The sequence below is a fragment of the Panulirus ornatus genome, chromosome 2 (assembly GCF_036320965.1).
Source record: "Panulirus ornatus isolate Po-2019 chromosome 2, ASM3632096v1, whole genome shotgun sequence".
In the NCBI taxonomy this organism is placed as follows: Eukaryota; Metazoa; Arthropoda; class Malacostraca; order Decapoda; family Palinuridae; genus Panulirus; species Panulirus ornatus.
The window spans coordinates 100,580,657-100,590,253 of record NC_092225.1 but is presented as its reverse complement, the minus strand read 5'-3'; the positions used below and the strand labels follow the sequence as shown (position 1 = coordinate 100,590,253).

The following is a 9,597-nucleotide window of genomic DNA, read 5'->3' as shown; positions in this document are numbered from 1 at the left end:
GTTAAGAACAGAGGACTGGGCCTTGGAGGGAATATCCTCACCTGGCCCCCTTCTCAGTTCCTTGTTTTGGAAAATTAAAAAAAAAAAACGAGAGGGGAAGATTTCCAGCCCCCCGCTCCCTCCCCTTTTAGTCGCCTTCTACGACACGCAGGGAATACGTGGGAAGTATTCTTTCTCCCCTATATATATATATGCTTTGTCGCTGTCTCCCTCGCTCGCGAGGCAGCGCAAGGAAACAGATATATATATATCTGGGAGTGGATCTGGCAGCGGATGGAACCATGGAAGCGAAGTGAATCATAGGGTGGGGGAGGGGGCGAAAATCCTGGGAGCCTTGAAGAATGTGTGGAAGTCGAGAACATTATCTCGGAAAGCAAAAATGGGTATGTTTGAAGGAATAGTGGTTCCAACAATGTTGTATGGTTGCGAGGCGTGGGCTATGGATAGAGTTGTGCGCAGGAGGATGGATGTGCTGGAAATGAGATGTTTGAGGACAATGTGTGGTGTGAGGTGGTTTGATCGAGTAAGTAACGTAAGGGTAAGAGAGATGTGTGGAAATAAAAAGAGCGTGGTTGAGAGAGCAGAAGAGGGTGTTTTGAAATGGTTTGGGCACATGGAGAGAATGAGTGAGGAAAGTTTGACCAAGAGGATATATGTGTCGGAGGTGGAGGGAACGAGAAGTGGGAGACCAAATTGGAGGTGGAAAGATGGAGTGAAAAAGATTTTGTGTGATCGGGGCCTGAACATGCAGGAGGGTGAAAGGAGAGCAAGGAATAGAGTGAATTGGATCGATGTGGTATACCGGGGTTGACGTGCTGTCAGTGGATTGAATCAAGGCATGTGAAGCGTCTGGGGTAAACCATGGAAGGCTGTGTAGGTATGTATATTTGCGTGTGTGGACGTATGTATATACATGTGTATGGGGGGGGGGGTGGGTTGGGCCATTTCTTTTGTCTGTTTCCTTGCGCTACCTCGCAAACGCGGGAGACAGCGACAAAGCAAAAAAAGAAAAAAAGAATATGTATATATATATATATATATATATATATATATATATATATATATATATATATATATGTATATATATATATGATGTTATTTGTCATCATGGAGGAGCCTTCTTCAGTGCAGCCATGATATAGTAACAATAAGTGACACTTATTCTTCATGAGGCAGGAGAGTCGCCCAGGACAATGGCTAATCTCTGGTGGGGGGAGGGGGGGGGTCATGGTGGTTGGGGGGGTGGGGGGTTACCTCCCATCATCACGTGAGGGGGGGGGGGAAGGAGGAGGAGGAGGAGGAGGGATAGAGGGAGGGAGGGAGTCCCCATGTTGCACAACCTGCCAGGTCCAACTCTCCCCCAAACCCCTTCCCCTTTCCCCTTCCCCTTTCCCCCTCCTCCTCCTCCATTTCAAGATACGGCCGAAGGGGGAAAAAAAAAAGAAAGAAACGGCCTGTTAGTGACCTGGATAAGAGAGAGAGAGAGAGAGAGAGAGAGAGAGAGAGAGAGAGAGAGAGAGAGAGAGAGAGAGAGAGAGAGGCGCGTATACAAGTCACAGGTCATGACGTCATGACCTCACCTAGCCTCGCCTGGAGGAGGTGGATATGGTAGATAGAGGTGGTTCAATGGGCTGGGGACGGTAGGATCCCACACCGTTCCCAAGGGATAGGGCAAGATACCTCTACAACCCCTGTGTGTGTGTGTGTGTGTCTGTGTGTGTGCGTGTGATCCGCACGATAGATGTTATTGAGTTTGCGTCGTCTGTGAAGTGTTCCGTAAGCGCGTATGTCGTCTACTGGGCCGCCCGGCGCATTTCTTACGTAGCGGTGGTACCCACTCCCTTACCCTCCCACATCCCACTCCCTCCCCGGTACCTCCTCCTCCTCCTCCTCCTCCTCCCGGGTGCACTTGTCGCGTGGAGAGTGTGAGAGACACGTTGGCTGGTCAGTCTGCCGTGGGATGTGGTACGGGGAGGGTGTGTTCCCGGTCGGTCCGGGCCGACGGCTCGCGTGTGTATCTGTGTGTGTGTGTGTGTGTGTGTGTGTGTGTGCCGCCGCCACCGCCGCCCTGCGAGGAGGGGTGTGTTTGGCAAGACAGTGGTTGTGTGTGTGATGGTGCCTCATCATCACTACACACACACACACACAACACCTTCGCCACACACACACCCCCACCTCATCATACAGAGGGTGGTGTGCCACCTTTCCCTGCCTCATACCTCATATGCTGGTGGTGAGGTATATAGCCACCCTCACTCAGGAGGTCCAGTAGTGCTGGCGGTGATAGTAGTGATGATGATGCTCGCGTGTGTGTGTAGTGAAGATAATTTCTGGAGATGCGAGGAAAAAAAAAAGAAGAAGAGGGGTATGCAGGGAGTGTGGTGTTAAAGTGTTATTATTTTTCTCTCCTCTATTTAAAGTATTGGTGCTTGTATATATATATATATATATATATATATATATATATATATATATATATATATATATATATATATATATATCTTTTATAGTATCTCACAGATACTTTATGATACTCCAGTGAGACACGAGGAGAGAGTCTATAGTGCAGTGTTATATCAGTATATGAAAATATACTCGGTGCAAGGTGAAATATTACGTTTTGATTCATTAGACGATGAAGAAGAAGAAGAAGAAGAAGGAAAAGAAAAAAAAGGAGTTAACCGAAAGTGTTTTTTTTATAATCAAGTGTTGTGATTTTTAAGTGTTGTGATTTTAGAAGTGTTGTATACATATATATATATTTTTCAAGTGTGTCGTCCGTATGGGATTTACACCCGCCTACCACACCCCCAATCATCGTGGATACTATACTACACCCCTACACCCCACCACCACCTCCTCCTCCATCACACCTGCGCCACACTACCTCTCACAAGGACGTCTGCCACACCACCACACTGTCTGAGGTACGTTGTCTGTCTGTCTGTCTGTTGTGTACCGCTAGCGGCGGAAGGGCTCGCTCCTGCCACACCTGCTTTTCGTTCTTGCTTATCTGCCGCTTATCTACTGCTGCTGTTGAGAGATGTTCGTCATGTGTTACTTAATGTGTACCTATACGACCACCGGAGTTATTTATGTGTACGTAAACACACACACACGCGCACAGGGATGATGTGGGCGTGTGTGTATATAAATAGATACACAGATGGAAGTGTACACGCACGTGCATGAACGCACACAGTTACATACAGATAGACAAGAACAAACACACACATGTACACATACGTAAATATATTAAATATATACCTTTATATATATATGTATATATATATATATATATATATATATATATATATATATATATATATATATATAGGCGTTACCGAACTTCTCCTGCACAGGGTTACGCGAAGGGAAAAGCCGCCTTTGACGTAACTATCATCACTAGGGGCACACTCGCTTCATTTCCCAGCTACTGTAAGTAGCGCCGCCTTGCAGCTGCTCCGGCAGAGATTCCCGAGGTAACACCAGGACACCCTCTCAGAGAGAGGTCTTGGCATGGTTATAAATAGAATATATATATATATATATATATATATATATATATATATATATTGGGATGAATGCATACATTTCATACTTTTATGTGAGTCATTAGCTAGTGTGGTTGGGATTCGATACCATGTCCTTGAGTCCTGTCAATTATATTACAACCATAACATGATCTTACGGTGTACTGTCACCCTTCCGCTCTACCACCACCATACCATATCCACCCATCACCACCAAAACCTTACCATAACCACCCATCACCCACAAATACCCTACTATAACCACGTCATCACCAGTGCCACCCTACACTCTACACATCCCATCACCACTACAACCCAAACGCAACCATCCAGCGCCATTACAACCCTACCATAGCCATCCAGCACCACTACAACCCCACCATAACCACCCCATCACCACTACAACCCTACTATAATCACCCCATCACCACTACAATCATATTATAACCAGCCATTACCACTAAAACCCTATCACAACCATCCAGCACTACTACAACCCCACCACCATAACCACCCATCACCACTACAACCCTACTATAATCACCCCATCACCACTACAATCCTGCCATAACCACTCATCACCTCTACAACCCTATCACAACCATCCAGCACCACTACGACCCTACCATAACTACCCCATCACCTTTACGACCCTATGATAACCACCCATCACCACTGCACCCCCCTATATACAGACGTAGAAAAGCGATATTGGTTGTAGACCTATAACTTTAAAGCTACAGTTTCGAGAACACTTGATGATTATGATGTTTGTGAAGCACGACCCTTGTACCACGACGGTACGACCCCCAGTATGAAGTCCTGACCTTTAACATGACCCACAAGGATCAGGTCAAAGGCCAGGCCCATTATTACTCAAGGGTCGTAACGTCGTGCCCAAGGGTCGTACCGTCGTGCTCAAGGGTCGTACCCTCGTGCTTAGGGGTCGTACCGTCGTGCTCAAGGGTTGTACCCTCGTGTTCAAGGGTCGTACCGTCGTGCTCAAGGGTTGTACCCTCGTGTTCAAGGGTCGTACCGTCGTGCCCAAGGGTCGCACCGTCGTGCCCAAGGGTCGTACCGTCGTGCTCAGGGGTCGTGCAGTCGTGCTCAAGGGTCGTGCAGTCGTGCTCAAAGGGTTAATCAATCTAATGAAAGAGAAAAAAGAAAACGAGAAAATTCAGGGATTGATAGAAACTCCCTTCCTTCCGTCTCTCCCGTCTCTCCCTCTCCCATCTCCCCCTTTCCCTCTCCCATCTCCACCTCCTCCCATCTCCCCCAGTATTGAGGATGGTTGATACGCTCCCACAACAAACTACATTAAATGCCAGGGATCACCAGAATGAAAAAAAAAAAAGGGAAAAAAAAATAACATGAAAGAAAAAACCCGACCAATACCATTTGAAGCTCATGATTGCACTTCATTCAACACTTCATTCAAATCAGAAATTTTTTTCATTTTAATCTGTTCATGACTCTCTTTATTTTTCTCTACCATCTCTCCACGTACACCATAGATAGAGATAGGGGTCATAATGGGTTTAGCCTGAGCGCTCTCTCTCTCTCTCTCTCTCTCTCTCTCTCTCTCTCTCTCTCTCTCTCTCTCTCTCTCTCTCTCTCTCGCCCCAGATGCCATCATTTAGATTATAAGTGAGAGACGTAGATGAGGCAATACAGAGATGGAACTCTTTTAAGTATTTAAGTTGGGATAGATATGGTCGTCTCCCAGGAAGCTTGTGTTGGGTAAGATGATGTAAGATGGTTAATCAGATATATGTTATATAAATCTATCTATATCTATACCTATATTCATGTCTATGTCTATGTCTCTGTCTATGTCTATCTATCTATCTATCTATCTGTCTATATATATATATATATATATATATATATATATATATATATATATATATATATATATATATTTTTTTTTTTTTTTTTTTTTTTTTTTTATAATTTGTCGCTGTCTCCCGCGTTTGCGAGGTAGCGCAAGGAAACAGACGAAAGAAATGGCCCAACCCCCCCATACACATGTACATACACACGTCCATACACGCAAATATACACACCTACACAGCTTTCCATGGTTCACCCCAGACGCTTCACATGCCTTGATTCAATCCACTGACAGCACGTCAACCCCTGTATACCACATCGCTCCAATTCACTCTATTCCTTGCCCTCCTTTCACCCTCCTGCATGTTCAGGCCCCGATCACACAAAATCCTTTTCACTCCATCTTTCCACCTCCAATTTGGTCTCCCTCTTCTCCTCGTTCCCTCCACCTCCGACACATATATCCTCTTGGTCAATCTTTCCTCACTCATTCTCTCCATGTGCCCAAACCATTTCAAAACACCCTCTTCTGCTCTCTCAACCACGCTCTTTTTATTTCCACACATCTCTCTTACCCTTACGTTACTTACTCGATCAAACCACCTCACACCACACATTGTCCTCAAACATCTCATTTCCAGCACATCCATCCTCCTGCGCACAACTCTATCCATAGCCCACGCCTCGCAACCATACAACATTGTTGGAACTACTATTCCTTCAAACATACCCATTTTTGCTTTCCGGGATAATGTTCTCGACTTCCACACATTTTTCAAGGCTCCCAAAATTTTCGCCCCCTCCCCCACCCTATGATCCACTTCCGCTTCCATGGTTCCATCCGCTGACAGATCCACTCCCAGATATCTAAAACACTTCACTTCCTCCAGTTTTTCACCATTCAAACTCACCTCCCAATTGACTTGACCCTCAACCCTACTGTACCTAATAACCTTGCTCTTATTCACATTTACTCTTAACTTTCTTCTTCCACACACTTTACCAAACTCCGTCACCAGCTTCTGCAGTTTCTCACATGAATCCGCCACCAGCGCTGTATCATCAGCGAACAACAACTGACTCACTTCCCAAGCTCTCTCATCCCCAACAGACTTCATACTTGCCCCTCTTTCCAAAACTCTTGCATTTACCTCCCTAACAACCCCATCCATAAACAAATTAAACAACCATGGAGACATCACACACCCCTGCCGCAAACCTACATTCACTGAGAACCAATCACTTTCCTCTCTTCCTACACGTACACATGCCTTACATCCTCGATAAAAACTTTTCACTGCTTCTAACAACTTGCCTCCCACACCATATATTCTTAATACCTTCCACAGAGCATCTCTATCAACTCTATCATATGCTTTCTCCAGATCCATAAATGCTACATACATACATATATATATATATATATATATATATATATATATATATATATATATATATATATATATATATATATATATAGTTATATATGTATATTATGTATGGACTCAGGAATATATATATATATATATATGTATATATATATATATATATATATATATATATATATATATATATATATATATATATATATATATATATATATATATATTTCAAGCTAGAAGTTTCAGTTTTCTAAATTATTTCTTACTTTTTTCATATGTATATATATGTATATGTGTGTGTGTGTATATGTGCGTGTGTATGTGTATATATATATATATATATATATATATATATATATATATATATATATATATTATCCCTGGGGATAGGGGTGAAAGAATACTTCCCACGCATTCCTCGCGTGTCGTAGAAGGCGACTAGAGGGGACGGGAGCGGGGGGCCAGAAATCCTCCCCTCCTTGTATTTTTTAACTTTCTGAAATGGGAAACAGAGGAAGGAGTCACGCGGGGAGTGCTCATCCTCCTCGAAGGCTCAGACTGGGGTGTCTAAATGTGTGTGGATGTAACCAAGATGTGAAAAAAGGAGAGATAGGTAGTATGTTTGAGGAAAGGAACCTGGATGTTTTGGCTCTGAGTGAAACGAAGCTCAAGGGTAAAGGGGAAGAGTGGTTTGGGAATATCTTGGGAGTAAAGTCAGGGGTTAGTGAGAGGACAAGAGCAAGGGAAGGAGTAGCAGTACTCCTGAAACAGGAGTTGTGGGAGTATGTGATAGAATGTAAGGAAGTAAATTCTCGATTAATATGGGTAAAACTGAAAGTTGATGGAGAGAGATGGGTGATTATTGGTGCCTATACACCTTGGCATGAGAAGAAAGATCATGAGAGGCAAGTGTTTTGGGAGCAGCTGAATGAGTGTGTTAGTGGTTTTGATGTACGAGACCGGGTTATAGTGATGGGTGATTTGAATGCAAAGGTGAGTAATGTGGCAGTTGAGGGAATAATTGGTATACATGGGGTGTTCAGTGTTGTAAATGGAAATGGTGAAGAGCTTGTAGATTTATGTGCTGAAAAAGGACTGATGATTGGGAATACCTGGTTTAAAAAGCGAGATATACATAAGTATACGTATGTAAGTAGGAGAGATGGCCAGAGAGCGTTATTGGATTACGTGTTAATTGACAGGCGCGCGAAAGAGACTTTTGGATGTTAATGTGCTGAGAGGTGCAACTGGAGGGATGTCTGATCATTATCTTGTGGAGGCTAAGGTGAAGATTTGTATGGGTTTTCAGAAAAGAAGAGTGAATGTTGGGGTGAAGAGGGTGGTGAGAGTAAGTGAGCTTGGGAAGGAGACTTGTGTGAGGAAGTACCAGGAGAGACTGAGTACAGAATGGAAAAAGGTGAGAACAATGGAAGTAAGGGGAGTGGGGGAGGAATGGGATGTATTTAGGGAATCAGTGATGGATTGCGCAAAAGATGCTTGTGGCATGAGAAGAGTGGGAGGTGGGTTGATTCGAAAGGGTAGTGAGTGGTGGGATGAAGAAGTAAGATTATTAGTGAAAGAGAAGAGAGAGGCATTTGGACGATTTTTGCAGGGAAAAAATGCAATTGAGTGGGAGATATATAAAAGAAAGAGACAGGAGGTCAAGAGAAAGGTGCAAGAGGTGAAAAAGAGGGCAAATGAGAGTTGGGGTGAGAGAGTATCATTAAATTTTAGGGAGAATAAAAAGATGTTCTGGAAGGAGGTAAATAAAGTGCGTAAGACAAGGGAGCAAATGGGAACTTCAGTGAAGGGCGCAAATGGGGAGGTGATAACAAGTAGTGGTGATGTGAGAAGGAGATGGCGCGAGTATTTTGAAGGTTTGTTGAATGTGTTTGATGATAGAGTGGCAGATATAGGGTGTTTTGGTCGAGGTGGTGTGCAAAGTGAGAGGGTTAGGGAAAATGATTTGGTAAACAGAGAAGAGGTAGTAAAAGCTTTGCGGAAGATGAAAGCCGGCAAGGCAGCAGGTTTGGATGGTATTGCAGTGGAATTTATTAAAAAAGGGGGTGACTGTATTGTTGACTGGTTGGTAAGGTTATTTAATGTATGTATGACTCATGGTGAGGTGCCTGAGGATTGGCGGAATGCGTGCATAGTGCCATTGTACAAAGGCAAAGGGGATAAGAGTGAGTGCTCAAATTACAGAGGTATAAGTTTGTTAAGTATTCCTGGTAAATTATATGGGAGGGTATTGATTGAGAGGGTGAAGGCATGTATAGAGCATCAGATTGGGGAAGAGCAGTGTGGCTTCAGAAGTGGTAGAGGATGTGTGGATCAGGTGTTTGCTTTGAAGAATGTATGTGAGAAATACTTAGAAAAGCAAATGGATTTGTATGTAGCATTTATGGATCTGGAGAAGGCATATGATAAGAGTTGATAGAGATGCTCTGTGGAAGGTATTAAGAATATATGGTGTGGGAGGCAAATTGTTAGAAGCAGTGAAAAGTTTTTATCGAGGATATAAGGCATGTGTACGTGTAGGAAGAGAGGAAAGTGATTGGTTCTCAGTGAATGTAGGTTTGCGGCAGGGGTGTGTGATGTCTCCATGGTTGTTTAATTTGTTTATGGATGGGGTTGTTAGGGAGGTGAATGCACGAGTTTTGGAAAGAGGGGCAAGTATGAAGTCTGTTGGGGATGAGAGAGCTTGGGAAGTGAGTCAGTTGTTGTTCGCTGATGATACAGCGCTGGTGGCTGATTCATGTGAGAAACTGCAGAAGCTGGTGACTGAGTTTGGTAAAGTGTGTGAAAGAAGAAAGTTAAGAGTAAATGTGAATAAGAGCAAGGTAATT

The 9,597-nt window shown here is 43.7% G+C and overlaps 1 long non-coding RNA gene across 1 annotated transcript in view; it reads left to right on the top strand.

Annotated features, from left to right (window-relative positions):
• The first annotated feature begins 1,952 nt into the window (after nt 1-1,952).
• Nucleotides 1,953-9,597, top strand: part of LOC139753125 (uncharacterized) — a 594,867-nt gene continuing 587,222 nt past the window's right edge. Inside the window, exons 1-2 of the long non-coding RNA XR_011713651.1 lie at nt 1,953-2,010; nt 2,511-2,927. This is a non-coding gene — a long non-coding RNA (uncharacterized lncRNA). The remainder of the gene's footprint in view (nt 2,011-2,510; nt 2,928-9,597) is intronic.